Consider the following 22,575-nt stretch of genomic DNA (forward strand, 5'->3'; position numbering starts at 1 on the left):
GATTGTGCCTCGCACTTCCTTTCGTATCCTTTCGCAGTTTTTCGCTTTCCCATGCACTTGTCCTTTTTGCGCTTTTTATTATCCTCGACACTTTTCAATGTATCTTCAGTTATAAACAGATTTTCATTCGGTTCGCATCGAGATCGGGCCAATAATGTCGATAGTGTCGAATAGCGCGCGTGTGATATTGTCAGTTATTAAATGATCTGAGATAACAGCCTATTTAAGGAAAGGATGTGTTTAGTGAAAATTTAATTTTCGAATGATAATGAAAGGAATCATTGTGTTGTGAGGTATGCAGTTAAGAAGAGGCGTTCAGTGAAAATTTCGAGTTTGATTTTGTGGAACACAATCTAACGGAATTGTTATTTCTTGTTGGTTGAGAAGAGATAGTGGAATTACTTCAGACAACATAATTACAGCTGCTGGGAAGCACTTGATGGATACAAGGCTAATGTAAGCGTAGTTTTAATATTGATGGTAGAAAGGGCAATTTACATAAACGTTGCTTGTTATCGCTTTAAGAGGTTTAATGTAATTTTCAAGGAATTCTATTCAAAGTGGTATTCGGTGATAAGCGAGTGTTGTATCTTCAAGATAGGTGGTAGCAACCTTATAAACTTAATCAGCGCCTTGCTATTAGCTGTGATTTGATTTCTTTTTTTTTCTTTTGAATCTCATAATTTTATTTGATGATGAAAACGGCCTTGACTAAAATTCTGAGCGAATATGTAGCTCCAATATTCACATTAACATATCGTTATACGAGAATTGCTATTTATGTTGAAGGAATTGCAATTGTTTAGTTGAATTTTCGTCCACTATTTAATATTACATTGGATGAAGTTATGGATGTCCAGTTTCTCACTGATTTCGACATCCTAGGCTCAACTTACCAAACAGCACCAGAGGTGGTGTTATATAAAGGACGATTTTTTAATGTTTTGAATTAGGAGATTGTTTGTTAGTCAAAGTTTTAAAATGGAAGATTGCCTTGGAAAATATTTTTCCGTTCTATTGGCTAAAAGTATTATATCTAATTTAGACAGCTACGTATTTCTGGGACCAACTGTTCCCTTCTTCAGTGCTGTATCTTTAAATAAAATACTGAAGAAGGGGACAAACAAAATGAAAAAATATCTTCCGAGGCAATCTTTCATTTTAAGATATTTAAGGTTTTGTGTTAAACAAAACCTTATTAAAATCGATTCAATGTCTGTCTGTCTGTCACACGCACTTTTCTCCAAAACGGCTAAACCGATCCAAACGAAATTTGGTGGATATGTCGGGACTATGAAATCCCACACATACAGCGAGTGATATAAATTTAGGTGGAAATTAAAGAGGGGCTCCCCCCCATACATGCAAAGGGGGGATTTTAAAAAAATCACCAGATATAGTCGTGTATCGTGTGTCAAATGAAAGGTGTCGATTAGTACTTTCCGAAACTGACATTTTTTTTGGCGTGAACTGCGGTAAGAAGTCAAAATGTACGCACTTAAAGCGAAACAGGATTCATTTTCGGAAGCTACTCAACCCAAAAATCCGAAAAAATCAGGATGATGAAATCTAGGCCTCAAAATATGTCCCATTCAGATATCCTCTAATATTGTATTACTAACTTTTAGAAATTTACTGGAAAACTCATCCTAGGACTACCAAATACCAAAATAGAGGACCATATTTTGCATACACATGCCAAATTTCATGTAAATCTGGCCATTAACGCCAAAGTTATAGCAGTTCAAAGCCTTGCAAATAAGATGCTGACGTCATAATTAACGAGAATAATTGAGAATCGCGTGAAATATTAGATTTGCATTTATGAAGAAGCTATTTCTACCTAGCCTTTTTTAAGGATTTGTGCAAAACACTTATGTGAACTTTAAGCCTCAAAGAAACTTACTAATATTATATTGCCAACTTTTGGAAATTGACTGAAAAATCCCCCTTAAGTTCATCCTAGGAGTACTAAATTTTGCACAGAAATAGAGGACTGTCTCGAGCATACACATGCATATCTTATCGAAATCCGACTGTTAGTGTCAAGTTATAGCAGTTCAAACTTATCAATTTCCTGCGAATTGACCTCATCCTAAACCATACAAGTAAGATGCTGACGTCATAATCAAAGAGAATAATTGACATTCGAATGAAATATTAAAATTCCATTCATGAAGAATCTACTTCTCCCTAGCCCTTTCTTGTATTTGTTGCAGATTAAATTCTTCGCATTTGCTAATAATATTAAACTCAAAGTCTCAAGCGTATGAAGTTGACTATTATCAACACAGGGCTTTCCATCAAGATTTATTTAAACCGCTTTCTAAAAACTAGAGGACAATGAAATTTTTAACTATGTGACATGGAGCTGTCGTGCACTCGTCGCTCTTCACGTCTTCTCCTTTTTCTTTAGCCTTTGTTCCGTTTGGGGGGCCCGTTGTGATCGGTTTCGGCATTTGATTTATTATCAGATGCCAGATCTGGATTCAATTTCGAGACTTTTAAATGTCTATCCAGCGTATCATGCCACCGTTGTTTCGGTTGGCCTTTTGGTCGCTTACAATTGACTTCCATGTGCATAGTAGAAGTGAATTCTCGTTAAGGCGAATTACGTGACCATACTACCGAAGACGCCTTCCTCGGAGTTTCTCCACGATCGGTGCAACGCCATATCGATCGCGGATATCCTCATTTCGAATGTAATCAAAACTTGCCATGCCACCAGTCTAATGCATAATCTTCGTCTTCATTACCGCAAGACGCCGTTCATTGTTTTTTATAGTCGGCCAACACTCAGAACTATAGAGAGCGGCAGATGGACGACATTTTACATTTCTCACATAGGAAAACACAAAACCTTTTATATCTGAAGCATCACGCTTCCGGTTTCCCAACTTGTTCTATTATAATTAATGTGATGAATTCGTCATTTTCCTTCATTTGTCTTGGATATTGTTATAATTTTAGCGATTTTTGGTGGAACTAAAATGGGAGTTTCTTTATTTCAATTTCAATTTTTTTTAGATTTTAAACAAAACTTTTAATGGAGATTTACTCTTTCAAAAGGAAGTTGCATCTTAAAGTTTAGGCTAACAGTTTTGTCATACCGTTTGCTGGAATCAATTCTGGAAACGCATCTATACCTGATTTTCCAAGCTCTGATTCTTAAAATATTGCAACTAAAATGGGTAGTTGTTGTTTACTCCATTTGAATTAAACGCAGTTTTGACCGTTGGGGTTGATTACTAGTTCTCAATACCTTACATCTTTGGCACTGATCGATGATAGCACCTGGAAAAAAGGCACACTTAAACTGGATCTGGGAGAAAGAAAAGGAGGCTACAAAACTCTTACGGAGGAACCTATTTGAATGTGGTGATTTGGTTGTTTACAAACCAATCAAAGGGTATCTGGAAATTTCGCCAGTGGTAATAACATTGACAACGAGATTAAGATCCATTTTCTATGATTCTAGAGTCAACCCTGCGAATGTTCATTACTGTGATGTTATAGCTTGAGTTCGTGCGTCAATTGAATTTTACTGCATAACTCACAAGTTAATATTTAACAAAGCTGAATTTTCGCAAAAGATCTAGAACCAAAAAATATTTCACTTCACAGGTTTGCTTTTAGCTTTTGTGGCAATTCTACGTCCAACTGAAAGCTTTGGACCGGTGGGGGCACTATTTAAAGAGGCACTGATCTACTTAAAAATTATGCAATGAGTTGTTGAATTTCCCTCTAAAAGGGATGGTTGAGAGTGTTGAATGGTTATAGTCACCACATCAATATTCCCAGCAAATTGTCTGACATCCTGAGCTAAGCTATCGCTCCATTTGAGGCAGGGTCTACCAGTTCTTCTTCTTCCACCATAAATATTGCCGCTATAGATTTTTAGGGTTAGATATTATTTATACAGATTAGGCGGGCGCCGTTATGAAATCCATGAGCTACAGAATCGTCTATCTTCATGTAGGGCCAGAAATTCTTTGGAGTATTCGTCTCTCGAAGGCGACTAGGCGACTAAGGGTTTGTGGTTTTTATTGTAAAGAACTCAAGTCTCCGACGAATACATGTGGACTGACAAGGTTATTTTATTTTTTACAAACCACCAATGGTATGTGGTCTTACATTGTCATGATGCAACACATCTCCTTGACGATTGATGAGATCCGGGCGTTTCGGGATGAGAGATGTGTTCAAACTGTCCAATTACCGACAATACTCTTCTAAATTGATGGTTCGGTTCTTAACGCACCTTTTCAATTCCACCATACTGAGAGCATTACTTTCCTTTGATGAAGTTTTGCTTTTAAAGTCGTTTCAGACGGATTTCCACGGTGCGACTAAGACCGCTTGCTTGCATATTCTTATCAACCATCTACTTCTCATTGGTGATCGGTGGCGAGCGTTTACCCTTGATTGATGCCGTGACTGTCTTGTATGCACCTCCCCATGGGTCGGAGTCTGCTTGCTTGCATAACCCTTTGAAGTACTCAGATTTACTTCTAGAGATGTCTGCTGCCGTTCTTACCTCGCCTTATTTTATCGGTTGTGCAATTCTTCAGACTCAGGCTGGTTTCTGCTATGATGACTGTGTCGCCTAGCTTTAAGGCAAACTTTGCGAAGTTTATTGATTTCGGCATTCCACCAGAAATTGGGCATCCGTTTCTTGAGTGCGGCGTGGCATGGGAGCGTCACACGCTTATTGCATCCTTTCAAAAACCCTCGTTTCCTATCGGCATCGCTTCCTGCAGAAGTGTTTTCTCGAACATATGTTTGTCAAGTTTCTTGGATGTCCAACCCCCTGCTGCAGTTTTCTGGATACGTTTTCCTTCTGTCTTACGTTCTATCCGAAAAATGATAATCTGGGCGCTATGCGTATATTCCTCTCTCATCTGTCATTGGGGATGCTTAGATAATGTGTCGCTAATAACAGGTCTACCACCCGTCTCCGAGAAGTATTGACACCGTCAGCATTACCAGAATGACATTCAGACCCGAAAAAACTTCGAGCAATATGCGGCCTCTTGCATTTGTTTCGTGACTACCCCGATTTTTGGTCCCTCGTTCAAATCGCCGGCTATTATTATTGACATCATGTGAAGAACAACCCGAGATGTATAATCGACCTTTATCCAAATTGAGCAGGCGGCGATAGAACTTGGACTGTACATTAATGAAGGCAAGACAAAGTATATGGTGGCAACGTCAGCGCCAGAAATTAAAGAACGAACAACATCGAATCGCACTGGTCAACCGAAAACAATGAAGTTAAGAGACTAAAACTTTTAGGCAGTTGAGGATTTCTCCTTTCTAGGGTCGAAAATCACAACCGATAACAGCTATGATGATGAAATCCGCGCACGGTTGTTAGCTACCACCAGAGCCTACTTCAGCTTACAAAAACTGTTTCACTCGAAACGTCTCACTATAGGGTCAAAGCTCTTACTGTACAGGACTATGATCTTGCCAGTCCCAATGTATTCCTGGGAGACCTGTGTTCTTTGCAAAAAACCTGCGAATTCTTGGCCGCGTTCGAGAGAAGAATCCTCCGAAAAGTTGTTGGCCTCCTACATAAGGATGGACGATTCCGTAGGCTACATAACGACGAAATCTATGAGTGATACCACGACCGTCCGGTTGTGGATAAAATCCGGTACAATAGGTTACGATGGGCGGGTTACTTAATCCGTATGGATGAGGATGATCCAGTTCGGAAAGTCTATAAGGGAAATATCTATGGTAGAAAAAGAAGACGAGGCAGATCCTGCTGAGATGTAGCGATGGTGCAGGACAGGACGCGAGACAGCTTTTAGGGATATCGAATTGGTGGACCTCGGCGCAAAACCGGGATGTCTTGAGTTCTTTATTAAGGCTGGTCTAGACCAGAAACCGGTTATTGCACCGTTGATGATGATGATGATTATTGGGTTGCGGCGGCTTGCTTCGGAAGCTAATCTTTCCACCATTGGTACGAATTCGTCTAGCATGAGGCTTGGCGCAGCGTAGTAACTCAACATGTGAACGGCGCCTATCTTAGCTGGTGTGAATATGTCTTCTGGGCTATTGTTCGTGTCTTCGATTGCTCAATTTCCACAGGTCCAGATTGCCGCTTTTCCGCCGCTCTTCCGTCCGTCTGTTTGTCCATCGGGCGCACTTTTCTCGGAAATGGTTATAGCGATTGACACCAACTTTGTTGGAAAGGTAGGAACTGTGAATGTTCACGCATATAGTGACTTACACAGTTCTACATTGAATGTACGGGGAGGGAGATCCCCATAGATGTCAAATAAAGGTGCAATTTTTTTTACCAAGTATAGTCATGTGGGGTGTCAAATGAAAGGTCACGGTTAGTATTTTCCAAAGCCGGTTTTAGTTTTCACATTTTTTGGAAAGGTGGAGAGTGCAGGAGATCGGCAGTGATAATTTCTTTCACGGGCCCCTTTTCAGAAACTACTCAATCCAAAAAGCTGGAAAATCGAGAGGCTGTTAGCCTCTGAAATACCGCCCATACCGATATCTGATCAAATAAAGTTAATAATAGCATATCATTATAATTTTTAGTAATTGGCTGGAAAACCCACCTTAAGTTCATCTTAGAATCAGCAATGTAGGCTATAATATAGAGCATGATTCTACCAAGTTTGGTAGAAATCGCACTATTACTGACAAAGTTTCTTTCTGTGCAAATTCAAGATTTTGAATGTCAATATCACGCGAACTGGACATTCTTACATAATGCATGCATATATTTCGTGCCAGGTAATAATGGGACAAATGTCCACTACAAAAAGAAATACACAAACCCCTGTCCAGCTTCCGATTTTTCGACTTGTTCAACTTTCCTCTGGGAAGGCAATGGAGTATCCTTCTCTGCGCGAACGGATGTAAGACGATCTGTTACTATGCCTTTGTGCCAAAATTCTTTGTAAGAGATGCTGCAGTTGCCTTGGAGTTATTTTTTGTGTTTTGCGAAATATATCGTTTGTTTGCTCCGACTAGATTTTCACGGTTCAACCACCACCTCTCTTGGGAGAAACCACTTTCTTTAAAGTTTCTTATTGCGTAATGAACAGTAAACTTTGGCTTTTTTGTTTTCAACTCACTGGAGTCGCAGGACAATTGCTCATTGTTCATTTTCGGCTCTTTGACGCGTAATTCTTGCAGCGAATTAATCGTTGTCGTATACGCCAGGAAGTCCAGAAGTTCTAGGCACAACAAGAAACATAGCGGTACCTCCATTTGAGCAACAATCGCGTTACGCGTTGCGATGTCAAATGATAAATTGAAGTGTCCGTTTTTTTGTTTCTTTGTAATATTTCAGTGTAACATAGAATGTTGAAATTAAATTGATTGGCAGTTCGAAGGGTCACCAATTTTTCATTCCGCATTTATGCAAATGTCCTCAATGAGCTGAGTTGAATCCCCTCCTTGAATGATTGTCAAGTTAAGGGTGCCAAATATTTGATGGCCATTATATTCAACATCAAAGGAGATTGGTATTTTGTTTCATAAAATTTGCGGTATCCCATCTCATCCATAAACGGTTTTGCAATCATAATCATTGACACTTTCTAAACTCCCAATAACTTTTGGCATAAATCAGAAATAATAGGCACGTGAAGTAACTTTGTTAGTCCGCTTTACAAGAGCCGGGTAAATATCAGAAAAACAAGCAGAATAACGACCCACAACCATGTCTCATAAATACTATCCTGAATAAACCGAAACTCGATGAAACCCCAAAAGGACTGTTCGAAATGGTTTTTTATTCGGTGTCCTTAGGAACAAACCGAACAACTCGCAGGCGTGCTAAGGGAATCCCGTCGAAAACTTTATCGGAGAAGTCTCATCAACTTCATCGTTATGAGTCAGCAGCCCGAGCTCATTATAGCCCTCAAATGAACTCTGAATGAACTTTCCTATCAAATTAAATCATGCAACATCATTTCCCAGTTGTAGTATCTGATTAGTCGGACTTTTTTCCTTTTGCCGAGGGAATACGTTTGCTATCGTTTCAGACTCACTTTAAGGGGACGTTATGGTTTCAGTGAATTGATATGGTTGCTCGCTTATGCTCAGTAAATTCCTAGGAAACTTCAGTTCAAGTGAACATGGAAAATGGCCTTGAAATAATTTTCTGGAAGTATACGGGATTGGAAGATTATCTAATTAAGGAACCAAACAAGCTAGGATTGACAGGTTTATTTTTGATGCAGGAAATTCGTTGTCAAGGGCTTCTGTGCTGTGCATTATTTATATCTGGGAAATGCTGGCTAATGACTTGGAAAACAAAGGATACTACTTTTTTAAACAACTACGACAACATTTCTGAACGGTGCGTAGAATTAATTATTAATTCTTAAGATGTCCTTCCATATTTGTTAGGTGATATTAAATATGCATTTGTATTTATAGCGTTTTAATTCGGTTTTCTAGTTTTCTCAAAAATTTTTTAAAAGATATCCTTCTCGAGTCGAAATTGAATCAGTGCTAGGATAGATCCTTCTAAGTAAGATAGACAAGGGTAAGTTTAACACCATTCTCTTCTGGCACTGTATCTAAGCTGGTTTATAATTTGTACAAGTTCAGATATAAAAGCATAAGTGGAATAATTTTGTGATGAAGTAAAAATAATTTGTCCCCCCTATATTATTATTCTGTTAAGGGAAAGTCGCGCAGCGTCCTTGAAGAACTACTGTGTCCTTTTATTGGTTATAGTGTATCTATTGATTATAGTATCTCAAACAGGCCTATAGCCGTTAGGAACTTTAGTATGTTCCCTACTTCCAGATTTTTCAGCTTTGCATCTGATCTTAAGTGTTCTCCCAGATGCCTCGACCTACTTTCCACAAGTGCCGGACACTGTCCCAGGACGTGTATAGAGGTTTCGTCCTCTTCCTCACAAAACCTGCAGGCAGTGTTCGTAGATATCCCTAGCTTCCCTAGGTGATAGTTCAGCCGACAATGACCAGTGAGAATTCCCACTATGATTCGGAGGTTATTTTTGGTGAGGTTTAAGCAACCCTTTGTGGGTATGGGTTCGTATCCCCCAATAAACACCCTGGACTTCTCCATCCTTGGTAGGCCCGCCCTGTATAGAGTCCCCCCCATAAGTTAATATTGTAAAAAAGTAGTCACGGACAAGTTGCATATTTCCCTTGTGTTCGGTTTCCTTTACAACTTCTGTCTTTTTAGTAGAGTGAATTTCTGTAAAAAGCCCGTAATCCAGGGTGAAGGAATTTACACCGCTATCTGATGAGTTGCAGTGTATCTTCGCGGCTCCCCTCCAGATATCTTCCCTTCCTCTGGAGGTAACCGTTGGGCCTTCCAATATTGGGGTTCGGTGGCTGTCTGTGTCCATACTATTCGTAGAAAATAAAGTAAACCGCCGAGTGTCGCTCAACATCAGGGACGGAAGGCTTAGACCTCGTATTACTTGGACGAATCAACTCAATGAATTTATGGTCGGCGTCTACTACTACTATTTCATGAAGAATTTACAACCCGTTTCCTAGAACTAAATTATGTTCCGAGATAGAACGTCGTCAATCAACACTAAGTGATAGCGAAAAATAATCGTGTTGGCTTTTCAACTAGGAAAGAAATTTTCCAAAAAGTTTCGCTCGAACTCCACGTCACGAATGAATGAAAAATTAACAAAAGCGATGATTTCTGATTGGGTACCATTGGAAAACCTTATAGCAAAAGCATCCACCAGTGAGCAGTATAAAAAAGTGTGTATAATGTAGACGATCTGGCCATATATTTATGAAGACCCTGAATGAATCTGTTTCAAGGAACGAAATGAAAAAGTAAGGTCCACTCAAACGGTTTCGTCTGGGGCAGAGGCAACTCTTCAGACGCTGCCTCACCTCTGCCCTTGGAGCAGCGTGACTGTGAGTGGCATCAGATGGAAAACACTCATTTATATATTTGGAAAAGCACGCCAAGGGTGCGAATTATATCGGATTGAAACCGCCAATAGTTTGAGCCTAAGCTAGGCTAAAGGTAAATTATTGTTTAGGATAAGTGAGGGATCGGTTCCTTATTCCTGGGGAAATAAGGCTCTGTTTTTTTAGGTAGACTAAGTCTCTTTTCTGATACACACAAGTGCCAATATTTCCGCTCACCAGGCGAAATTTCCAAAACATCAACTTGCGCTTCGTGATGGGTTATGTTACTCTGGTAGCGTCTCCACACAACGTTCCTTGTGAAGGTAAGGTTTATCGAATGCAACAGATTCCTGGACCAACACAGATAAAGACTTGAAAAAGAGTTTGGCCAAATTTTAAGAGCTCACAAAGGGGGGGTTGGGCCTTTATTCGTTAACTGCAATTATTGTCAATCACCATGTAGCTGCCACGACAATCACGCCCTTGCCTCCGATGTCCTGTGCCAGGTTCATCCGCTGCATGGTCGAGTTTGGATGATACATTCGGAATATGGACGTATTAGTCTGGATCCGCCGCTGGACGTTTCCCAGATCGGTTTTCGTCCACGGCAATATTCTGAATGCATAATCCAGTGAAGGGATAGCAAATACATTCAATGCGTTTATTTTATTCTTCCCCGAGAGATGCGATTTAAGTACCAGCTTTGCACCTCGCAGGAATTCAGACAACAGAGATTCTTTTGGATCTTTAGATCACTAACTCGAACAAGGGTTCCTCGCAGAATTCCTAAGTACTAGTAGAAGTCTGTTTTGGTCATAGCCTGGATGTGAAGATCACCGATGCTGTCTGGCATCCAGTTCCTTTACGATTAGCTTGGATTCGGTACTTGTCTTTTCCAAATTCCATCCGAATATCAAGGCAAAAGATGTCCACTATTCGCAAGAGACTCCTAAGGTTACTGATGAACACACCACCAGCACAGAAGTTGATGTCGTCTAAGTATGCCTAGTGCGTTAGCTCGCACTTAGCACTTCTGCCATACTTTATTGCGAAACCATACTCTCTACTCCGAAAGCCAACCAACCAACAACATCGAACCACACTGGTCAAACGGGAAGAATAAAGATAGGAGAATACAACTTTGAGACCGTTGACAATTTCTCCTATCTAGGGTCAGAAATCACAACCGATAACAGCTATGATGATGAAATCCGCGCACGGTTGTTGTCAGCTTACAAAAACTGCTCCGCTCGAAACGTCTCACCATAGGGTCAAAGCTCTTACTGTACAAGACTATGGTCTTGCCAGTGCTCATGCATTCCTCGGAGACTTGGGTTCTTAGCGAGAAAAATTGGGAACGCTTGGTCGCGTTCGAGAGAAGAATCCTCCGAAGAATTTTTGGCCCTTTACATGAGGATGAGGATTCCGTAGCCTATGAGCGATACCATGACCGTCCAGTTGTGAATAAAATCCGGCTCAATAGGTTACGGTGGGCGGGTCACTTAATCCGTAAGGATGAGGATGATCCCACCCGGAAAGTCTATAAGGGCAATACCTATGGTAGAAAAAGAAGGCAGACCATGCCTAAGATGGAGCGATGGCGTAGGCTAGGACGCTAGACATCTTTTAGGGATATCGAATTGGTGGTCCTCGGCGCAAAACCGGGATGTCTGGATTTCCTCATTAAGACAGGCCTAGACAGGATACCGGTTATTGCGCCGTTAATGATGATGATGACACTCTCTAGCACCGTTTAGCCATGAAAGGTGAATCAGTGCCATACAGAACCAAAGAGGACTTGACGAATCCCCCTTGAAAATGCGTGGATGGGTTTTGTAGTGTTGACACCCTCAGATGAAGGCAAGATGGTATGCCACCCTTTCATAACTGCTACCAAAAACTTTATTAGTTCGCCCTCAATGCGATACTGATATAGGATATCCATTAGCCAGCTGTGCAGGATGACAAAGCTTTTGAATAATCAATATAGCCACAAAAGAGTATTCTTTGGGTTTCAGCTGCCTGTTCTACAACTAACGACTTAATAATATGTTGCACTTTGTAGCAGAGGGTTGTAAGCAAGTAGTCCGCCTTGTGTCTTCAGGGTCCTGCGTCGTGTCGTTTTTATTGAAAAGATGGGTAATCCCCGCAGTGAGGAAGGGTACAAATTCATCAGATCGATTGATGACCTGATTTATGCCATGTTCTAAACAACCATATAAACTTATACCGGAAATTTTGCATCCGATCCAGACCAGGGCCCTTCAATTTTTTCGAGATGTGTATGGTTCATCGAACCTTCTGTCCGATAACTTTCCCAAAATTCATACCCAGCGTAGTGGTATGGCGGGTACCTTCAGTACAAATCCACACAGCATGCTTAACATGCTGGGCGGGTAACCTCAAAGCCCACCCCAAAATTTTTCGCTTCCGTCACCGAACACTGTACTGTCTGAACGCTCTGTTGGGATTCGTTGAGTGATCTGAAAAAATTTCGCTGGTTGCTCATGTATGCTACATTGTGGACATGTCTGGAGTGACTTTTGCCATACCTCGTAACTGACTGCATATGACAGAAAGTTTCTGCTTTAGTATGCAGAATTTCAACTACGGATGGCATAATTCTTGTAAACCCTCTGCACTTTATTTCTCACCCGTCTGCTGGCATTGCCAGTGCCGACTTGAATCAGCCTAGTGAATCCCGAATCTCTTCGGTCGCTCAAACCAAGAAAGCGAACTTTCTGACCGTGTAATCTGACAGCCATAAATGCACCACAATACCCAAGTGATTGTAGTTGCAAAAGTGGCATATCAGCACACAGCCCAGATGCAATCTCTTCATTGATATGAGATAGAATTCTCGGAGTTCATGGAGATGCATAGAGCCTGGGAATACCTGGTGTATGCAAAATATCTATTTCTGAGAATTCTATACACGTCTTTAGAGTTCATGCCGAATCTTAGCGGAGACTTCAGCTGGACGGTGAAGGAGAGTACTTCGGCGACTACTGAAACTGTTGCCTGCGGTGCGCCGTGGTATTGCTGATGCCGCCACCTCTCACCGGTTTCCCGATGACTTCAAGTCGAACATGCTCTCTGATGATGGCCGTGTTTCGCTGCGAGTAATAAAGCGGTATTGGTCTCCGACTCGCTGCACAGTCACGTGTGCGAATTGCAAGAAACGCTCGACAAATCTCTGGTGCAACAAGGGGTGGTAAGATGTTGTGCCTGCCCGGCTATTATTTCGTTGTAGGAGTGCATGATGAAGAAGTTCATTTCCTCAGTATATTTTATCCGCTGCCTACGCGGACCTGTTGAAGTGGTCACCACAGATTGTTGCAAAACAGCTGCAACAGGAGGAGCAATGCTCCTGAATGTCGTGGCACCTAGACGTCGAGCTATCCCACGGCTAGCGGTTTTGATGCTTTGCTGTTCATTACGGGAACCGGACTTGGGACTGGCTACGGCTTTTCCTTTTTCCCTTTTTTTATTTTATTATTTACAAATTCCTCTTATATTTTTACTCACCAAAATCATTCTTCTTTTCCTTTACTTTTACTTTTTTTCAGTATTTTTTTTTAAGAATTGCTACAATTATTATTATTAACAACAAAATAGTTTTCTGATATTTAAAATAGCTTTAAAAATAAATTATAAGGCAATGAATCGTACCCAATTTTGCTTGATTTCCGGAACGACCTTTCCGTTCGCTGCCTTCTCTTTAACCCGCAAAGCTCCCGCTCATATATGTAGGTGCATTCTCCAATATGATGGTTTTTGGGCTGTCAAGACAGCGAGGGAACCTCAAATGCCGCACCCCATTTCCGCTGTCCCCATCTGAGGCAGGAGAAGCATCGATTGATCTGGCGTGCATTTTCCCTCTACATAGCGCGTGCGGCCGTTTTTCTTTTGTCTTGAATTTCCAAGTTGGCACATTGATCTTTCATTAGGTTCGCGCGATATACTATGTTTATGTGTTTTTCAAGGTCCGGTACAGACATATGCATCGCGTAAGGATACGTGAAGTTTTGTACAATCGCACTTGAAGGACTAAAGTATTCAAAGCACCCCTTACATGCCACCTTGACTAACATAGAGGGAAGCAAGCGTGAATCGACGGAATACTTCCAGGTTCAATATTTGCAGTTGGACCTTGATGGTCATTTTCACCAACATTTTGTGGTAGGTCTTGCCTCTTGGTCGTGTCCAGCCAATTAACGATGGTCCTCCGGCCATTAACAAAGTCCTTAAATCGACCCAATTGCATTAAGTCATCACAACTTACCTAAAGAGAGAGGGTAGAGTGGGGATAGTTCTAGGATCTGCAGATATTAAAAACGATAGTTATAGACGTTATTCCTATAAAGTTCGCTGAATTGTGGTTACTAATTCTAGTATTTTCCTATTCCATCTCCTTTGCTACACGGTCGAGTTATATTAGGTTTCCTTCAAAAGGAATATTTTGTTCATCTCACCACTTCTTTATATCCTTAAAATCATAAAATTTGGTTTCTTAGACATTTAAATCTGTGAAATTTCAAGATTATTCTTTTTCTTACTGAACTAATGGTCATCTAAGAAATATTTAATATGAATTTATGTATTGTAATTCTCATCCAATCTTTTGTTTAATTCTGAACCTAGAACGTGATGGTTGACCGTTGTTTAGTTTGGCATCATAATATAATCATGGCATATAATAATATAAGGCAAGCAAGTAAGACATTCCCATCACCCAAATTGTCTGAAATAAAACGTAATTTTTAAAGTAATTTATCAAAAATTACCAAATTCTTCATATCTTACGGCTCATTGATCTATGGGTAATTCTCAACCTAATCAACTCATTCAGTTTTCAGTGGCGCTAAGATCCTCTCAGGCGCAATCAAGTGTGTCTAATACGTGATAAAGGAAAAGGCTTCAGGCATCCACTTGATATGTCTTTTGACATTGTATTGTTCCTCAAAGAGCTTTGTTGCTCGGCAGAGCCACTTATAAACATGACCTCAAAGAACAACATACACAATTCTTATAAAGTCGCCCTGTCGGGGGGTGGCAACTTCCCATTGTAGTGAACAGTCTCATGTTACAGAAAATTGAGTACATGTGAACAGAGTATGACTTAGGAGGATGTAGAGAGTTTTTACTTGTGAAAGGTTTTAATCTGTTAATGGAAACTTTTGAAAATATTAGAGGAAGAAAAAGTCGTGATTGTTGACAACAGTAAAGGAAAATGCTAATTATTGTAGAGTAGCAAAGAATAAGATCTAAGATAAATTATCAAAAAATAGATTTAATAAACAAAAATGAACACAGAAAAATTTCATTATTATTGTTAGCCAGAAATTACTAGAAATCTGCAAAACCCATAAGACAAACTATTTATTGGCAATCCCAGAAATATACCTCGCTCTGTGTAAGATACAAAATAAATTAATGAATAAACTGAATCACAGATAGTCACTATATAGGCATGACTACATAGTTGATGATATCCTCTTTTCTTAAGATAGATAAGAGATGTATGTCTGCAATTTAAGAGCGAAGCAGATATAGAATGTAACGCCCTAAACAACACATTGGTCATATGATAAGTCTGAAAAACTAAACAACAAAAAATGGAGGCTATGTGCATTCAACACCAAATTTAAACGAAAACGGGGCAGTCAGATTTTTGCCAAGGCTCAGAGCAGCCAAGGTTTCAAACCAACGATTTTCGGTAGATCTAATTCATATCCATGTCAGTCTTTGAATTAATATATTTGGCGTCAGTAACATTGTTCCCCGCAGGGCAAAGTTGAGGTAGCATCTAATGAGTTTTTAACAAACGAAATCGTGAGTAATAACATTTTTGAAACAAGTCGGGAAACCGGAAGCTTGACGCTTCAGGTATAAAAGGTTTTGTGTTTCCCTATGTGAGGAGCATAACGTAATTCTCCATTGGCTTATAGCATTGACCAGAGATATTTAAATCCCTCAGTTCTGGGGAGGTTACCACCATTGCCAGAACTCAGCGATTTAAATATCTGGAGGGGCAGATTACTGCCATTGAAAGAACTGAGCCATTTAAATATCTCGAGTCAATGCTACCAGCCAATGGAGAACTGCGTAATGAAATGTTTCAAGCATTAACGCCACCTGGATGAAGTGACATTCCGCAACTGGTGTTCTTTGTGATCGACGTATCAGCGCACGTCCCAAATCTAAAATTTACTGCAATATCGTCCGTCTGTCGCTCTCTATAGTTTGAGGGTTGACTATAAAGGACAATGAACGGCGTCTTGCGGTAATGGGGACGAAGATGTTGCATTGCACTGGTGGCGTGACACGTTTTGATCACGTCTGAAATGAGAATCTCCGCGATCGATATGCACTGATCGTGGAAAAACTGCAAGAGAGGCGTTTTCGATGGTGTGGTCACGTAATTCACGTTAACGAGAATTCAACAACCAGTATTGATCAGAACATCGAAGTCAATGGTAAGCAACCAAAAAGCCGGCCAAAACAATGGTCGCATGAGACACTGGATGGGGATTTGAAGGTCTCGCGATTACATCCTGATCAGACATTTGATAAAATAAAATGACGAAACCGATCACGACGAGCTGACCCCGCTTGTGAACTGAAGGCTGAAGAAAAAGAAGAAGATGTGAGGAGCGGTGAGCCTGACAGTTCCGTGTCACATAGTTAAAAATTCTATTGGCATCTATTTTTTAGAAAGTAATTTAAATAAATCATTTAATGGAAAGCCCCGTATTGGAATAGTCAACCTTATACGCTTCACACTCTGAGTTTAATATTATTAGCAAATGCCAACAATTTAACCAACATCAAATATAAACAAGTCGGAATACCGGAAGCTCGCGCTTCGGGTATAAAGGTTTTGTGTTCATCTTATGTAAGAGACGCACATTTCTCTGTCCGTATCTAGCTACAAATCCAACATAATCCTTCATATTTTTCCAAACTACGAGACATACGTACATATTAGGGCCATAGATATCACGCTCACCCTAAACAAACAAACTGCCTATTACCTGCTGTACACATATATGCACGTATCTAAATTTATCGTACCCATATTTCCGATTTACGTCTTATATCTATCTGAATTAGGCACTAGCCGCAAAGTTCATTAGCACGCATATATTATATACCTACATATACACATGTCTGGTTGACAAATAACTAACAAACTAAAACAAAATAATTGTCTGCGACCCAATTCATAAGAATTCATTTCGTTGTGGTATTGACGAATTGATATGTGATGATGACGTCATGCGGGTTGTAGAGTGCACGAAATTCACAAAAAATTGTAAAGTTTCACCCCCAATAACTTTGTTAATAATAGTTGGATTTTCTTCAAACTTGACCAAACTGTGCATTATATTCTTCGTTACACTCATGCTAAATTTTGTATTTCTGGGATGAATATAAGGGGGGGTGCCGGGTAAATTTCTAAAATGTGGAAATATACTATTATTAACTTTATTTGTGCAGATATCGGAACCGGATATATTTTGAGGCCTAGATTTCGTAGAGATGCACCACTGTGATTTTTTCCAGATTTTTCGGTTGGATAGGTTCCGAGAACGAGACCTGTTACACTTTTTGTGGGTCATATTTTCAACCTTTACTCCCCTATGTTTCATCTAATATCAAATATTAAACCAGATTCGAAAAGTACTAATTGAGACCTTTCATTTGATACCCCACTTGGCTACATTCTGTGAAAAAAAAATTTGCACCCTCCATTCACATGTACGGAGAGCCCCCCCTTAAACTTAACGCAAGATGGCGCCACTTACTGCATGTAAAGGGATCACCAGATTACATACTCTCACCAATTTTCGTGACAATCGGTCCAGCCGTTTCCGAATAAATCGGGTGTGACAGACAGACAGACAGACAGACAGACAGACAGACGGACAGACGGACAGACAGACACCGTCACCATTCTAATAAGGTTTTGTTTCACACAAAACCTTAAAAAGGGCTAGGGAGAATTAGATTTTTCTTGAATGGAATTTTAATATTTCACTCGAATTTCAATTATTCTCGTTAATTATGACGTCAGCATCTTATTTGTATGGCTTAGGATGCTGTTAATTAGCACGAAATTGATAAGTTTGAACTGCTTTCCCAATAATAGTTGGATTTTCATGAAACTTGGCATGTGTATGCACGAGGCTGTCCTCTATGTCGGTGCAAAATTTAGTACACTTAGGATGAACTTAAGGAGAGTTTTTTAGTCTATTTCTAAAAGTTGATAATATACTATTAGTAAATTTTTTGAGCAGATACCGGAATGGGACATCTCTCGAAGATTAGATTTCACATAAGTGTTTTACACAAAACCTTAAAAAGGGCTGCAGATAAATAGATTCTTCATAAATGTGACTTTAATATTCCACGCGAATGTCAATTATTCCGGGTAATTATGACGTCAGCATCCGATTTGCATGGCTTTGGAAGCAGTGAACTCGCGCGAAATTGCTAAGTTTGAACTGCTATAACTTTGGCGTTAATTGCCTGATTTCTATGAAATTTAGCGCATATACACGAAATATTGTCGTCTATGCTGGTACAGAATCCGGAAGTCCTAAGATGAATTTAAGGGGGGTTTTTCAGTAAATTTCTAAAAGTAGTAATATACTATTAGCAAGTTTATTTGAGCAGATATCGGAATGGGACATATTTTGAGGCCTAGATTTCATCTAGGCGCACCACCCTGATTTTTTTCGGATTTTTGGGTTGGGTAGTTTCCGAAAATGAGTCCTGTCTCACTTCAAATGCGTACATTTTGACTCCTTACTCACGCACTTTACAATTTATGCCAAAACTAATGCCAGTTTCGGAAAGTACAAATCGAGACCTTTCATTTGATACTCTACACAACTATATTCGGTGAAAAAAATTTTTGAATCCCCCCTTTGCATGTATGGGGAGCCCCCTTTAAACTCCACCTAAATTTATGCCACTCGCTGTATGCGTGGGATTTCATAGTTCCCATCTGTCCATCAAATTTCGTTTGGATCGGTTTAGCCGTTTTGGAGAAAAATGCGTGTGACAGACAGACAGACAGACAGACAGACATTGAATCGATTTTAATAAGGTTTTGTTTTACACAAAACCTTAAAAAGAGTAGTCCATACCTTACGGGGAAGGAGTAAGGTGCTCCTTAAAGTCAGTGTGGTCCGTCATCTGCTTGATTTACTCAAATGAAAAGATTGTCTTTCAGAGTAAACTAGAACCATTCCCCCGAAAAAAATTGATGCACATTTGAGAGGTGTCCGATAAGCCCCATTCGCAACAGATCATATTTTTACTATTCTACTAATTTAACAGAGATTTACACAATGTCTTCCTCAATTTTTTCCTTGCATAGGATTCTGTTCAACATGGACTACTTCAACATATGCGTGAGTGTGATTTATTCCAAAAACCGACCCGATTAATCGAACCAATGAAACTAATTTTGGACTAAAACGAGGAGAAGGATTTGTAACTATATTTTTAGCGGTTGACCTTAGATATGGTATCTGTATACTGTCTGTGACTTTAGTGACAAGTCCCTCGATAGGCCGACCAAGGAAACGCATTACTGAAAACGCAAAAATGATTACACCATTGAATAGAAAGCCTCGGAGAGATGCTAGGTCGTCCATCATAGTCGACGTGGCATTACGGATCCCTCTCATGTTGAGAAACGAGGAAGGGTTCTTGGTGGATGGTTTGGCGTCAGGACGTAGTCCACGCTAAACAAACCCGTGCCTGTGCCTCTAAATATTCGTTCATTCACTGATCAGATGGAGGAACTAGGAAGGGCCGCATTGACATCTGCGCTCTACAAGAAACGTGAAAGCTGCGGCATAGGACACAAACGTCGAAAAATTACTATAAATTTCTTAAATTTGGTTTCCGTATTGCGTCGACGTTAGTGTGTCTGAGAATTTCAGTGACACTATTAAAGAAGTCGAGCGTTTTGATGAACTGCCGATGAAGCTCACTATTCTCTCAGTTAATGGCCCGATTTATTTGTTCGCCGCATGCGCATGATCTGATGCCCAGCAAAGTGCCTTCTGGTAATTAATTTACTTGTGATTTGAATGGTTATGTGGGTGAAAAGGCAGAGGAGGTGTTATGAGCGAAAAGGGATCATATCGTGGGCAAACACCCTCGTGGAGTCAAACATGGAGCTGCGCTGTACAACTCGGGTGCCGTACCCCTTACTTGCGGCATAAGTGTTAGATGGGCCCCGAATCCACTAGTAAGATTATTGAGCCTGCATTTAATGCAAATCAGTACCGCTGTGCCAGTCACTGCGAGGCTCTAATTGTGGTCTCCAAATCAATCCGTGCCCGAAGAGGGCCGTGGGATTATGCCAACAAGGCATGAGCTCACGTTATATCCTCTAGGACCTACATGTTCCTGTGATCAGCCCATGCTTGTATGCAAAGTTGATGAATCACCCTATATATAGCATGCTGCCTGTCCGTGTATTGCACCAGCGCCATAACATTGGTACGAACCACAAATTTCGCACGTTCTCCACCCAATCTTTCATTATGAGCTTTATTTAAGCTCGAGTAACGACCACGGGGTTTTAACTGGCCCATATAAATCCTTTCGCCTTAGCAATGGTTCTGACACATCTTATTTTTCTACCAAAGATACTGCCCTTATAGGCTTTCAGGGTTAGATCATTCACACCCATACGGGTTAAGTGACTCGTTCACGACATATAGGATCACTTTTTTTCAGGGTCAGGTTTAAAAGGTTACACGATAGGGCATCTCCTTGTCTGTCTAAGTCGTTGATGTTGAATAATCTCGAGAGTTATCCTGCGGCTCTTATTTAGCCTTGCTCATTAGTATGGGTCAGCACAGTCAGTCTACCAAATTTGGTCGGGTTACCAGTTTTTTTCATGTCCGTGTACAGATTTACTCTAGGCATAACATCATAGGCGGCCTTGTAGTCGATGAAAGGATGGTGCAACTGTCGGTTATATTCGAAAAACTGATCTGTTGTTGGTTTGCTTGGAGTGAAGCTTCTTTGGTTTGGGCTAATAATGTTCTGGGTGTATGGGGCTGCCCAGCTAGCAAGACAACAGAGAATGAATATCTTATAGATGATACTCAGCAACGCGATACCTTACGGCATTGGTTCGCTGTCCCACACCTAGAGCACAATAACTTGATGAACCACTTGGTCTAATAGGTCGATTCCACATTTAATCAGTTTGACTGTAATTCCATCGCCTTCTGGCGACTTATGAATCTTAAGCCGATGATTTGCAGGGATTGTCTATTCCATGGTTAGTAGTGGCACTATTTGTCCGTCGTGGGAAGTTGATGGGACCTCCATCTCGCCGATATTCTGGTTGTTTACCAATTCATCATAATACTCAACCTATCTCTCCAATATTCCCATTCTATCGGAAATCAAATTCCCCCCTATCCCTCGTCGGGATGAACATGGAACTGTACACAGCCTTATCCTGCTGACTCGTTGTCAAAACTTCCGCGTTTTTGGGCGGTTGGTCCCTATTCTTTTCGAGTTCCCTGACTTGTTGATTCTCCTTTGCTTCTTTTTTCCGTCTATGGAGGCGCTTCTCCGCTTGACGGAGTTTATGATATGTCTCCGCGCGTGCCCGCGTTTTTTGAGAGTGTTGCATTATTCGGTATGCAAAATTTTTCCGTTCCGCTGCTTGATTATATTCACCGTCAAAACAGCCGCTTTCCGTGCAAGCCAGCAAATTCCAACAAATAACCAACTACTGTGTTGTAGAAGCTACCTTCTGGGATTCTATAGTCTCCTCTGTAGGGGTGTGCATGTTAATGAGGCTTATATTGCACTTACTTTGCAAGTGCAGAGTGCATAGCCTTTCGCTTATATTTTCAAAGCCGATAACATTTTTTGGCTGACTAACATATTTTAGTGTCCGGATAGCTGAGTGGTTAGAGCGCAAGGCTGTCGTACGGAAGGTCGCGGTTCAAATCTCACTGGTGGCAATGGAATTTGTATCGTGATTTGACGTCGGATACCAGTCGACTCAGCTGTGAATGAGTACCTGAGTCAAATCAGGGTAATAATCTCGGGCGAGCGCAATGCTAACCACATTGCCTCCTAGTGTACCGTTACGGTCTTGAATGAAGTGCTCTAACACACTTCAAGGCCCTGATCCAACATGGATTGTTGCGCCAACGATTATTATTATTATTATTAACATATTTTACTAGATGGCTACTATAATATATGGTGTGGTAGCTTTTCTTCAGGAAATGGACGCCTATCCAGCGCATCTCTTGTAGTACTGCTACATCGGTCTTATATTGGGATCGAATATCAGCTAGCTGTTGATCTGCATTCGATCTTTGCAGCGAGCGCTTATTCCATGAAAAAAATGCGCAAATCGTTTGCCCATTTTCGTTCATGGATTCGGTGTTGAAATATCCATCCCGTCCGAGGCTTTTTTGTGCCTTCGCAACAAGTCATTTTTCGTGTAGGGCTGTGAGCCGTACACAACCGCAAATCTGCAAGACCAGTTGGTACAATTCTAGCCGTTTTTAGGCGCGGGAGGCTTGTCTTCATCCTCCTCCGTCTGCAACTTTTCGTTAAGAAAAAACTCTCAACGAGCACCACGGGGAGGTGAAGATACTGTTCGGGA

At 40.6% G+C, this 22,575-nt stretch overlaps 1 protein-coding gene across 1 annotated transcript in view; it reads left to right on the forward strand.

Moving 5' to 3' along the window:
* Positions 1-205: 205 nt before the first annotated feature.
* The window catches only part of LOC119646940 (lachesin), a 182,025-nt gene continuing 159,655 nt past the window's right edge, over positions 206-22,575 (forward strand). The window contains exon 1 of the mRNA XM_038047630.1: positions 206-456. The gene's annotated coding sequence lies outside the window, so the exon portion shown is untranslated. The remainder of the gene's footprint in view (positions 457-22,575) is intronic.

This window comes from Hermetia illucens, chromosome 1 (assembly GCF_905115235.1).
Source record: "Hermetia illucens chromosome 1, iHerIll2.2.curated.20191125, whole genome shotgun sequence".
NCBI lineage: Eukaryota > Metazoa > Arthropoda > Insecta > Diptera > Stratiomyidae > Hermetia > Hermetia illucens.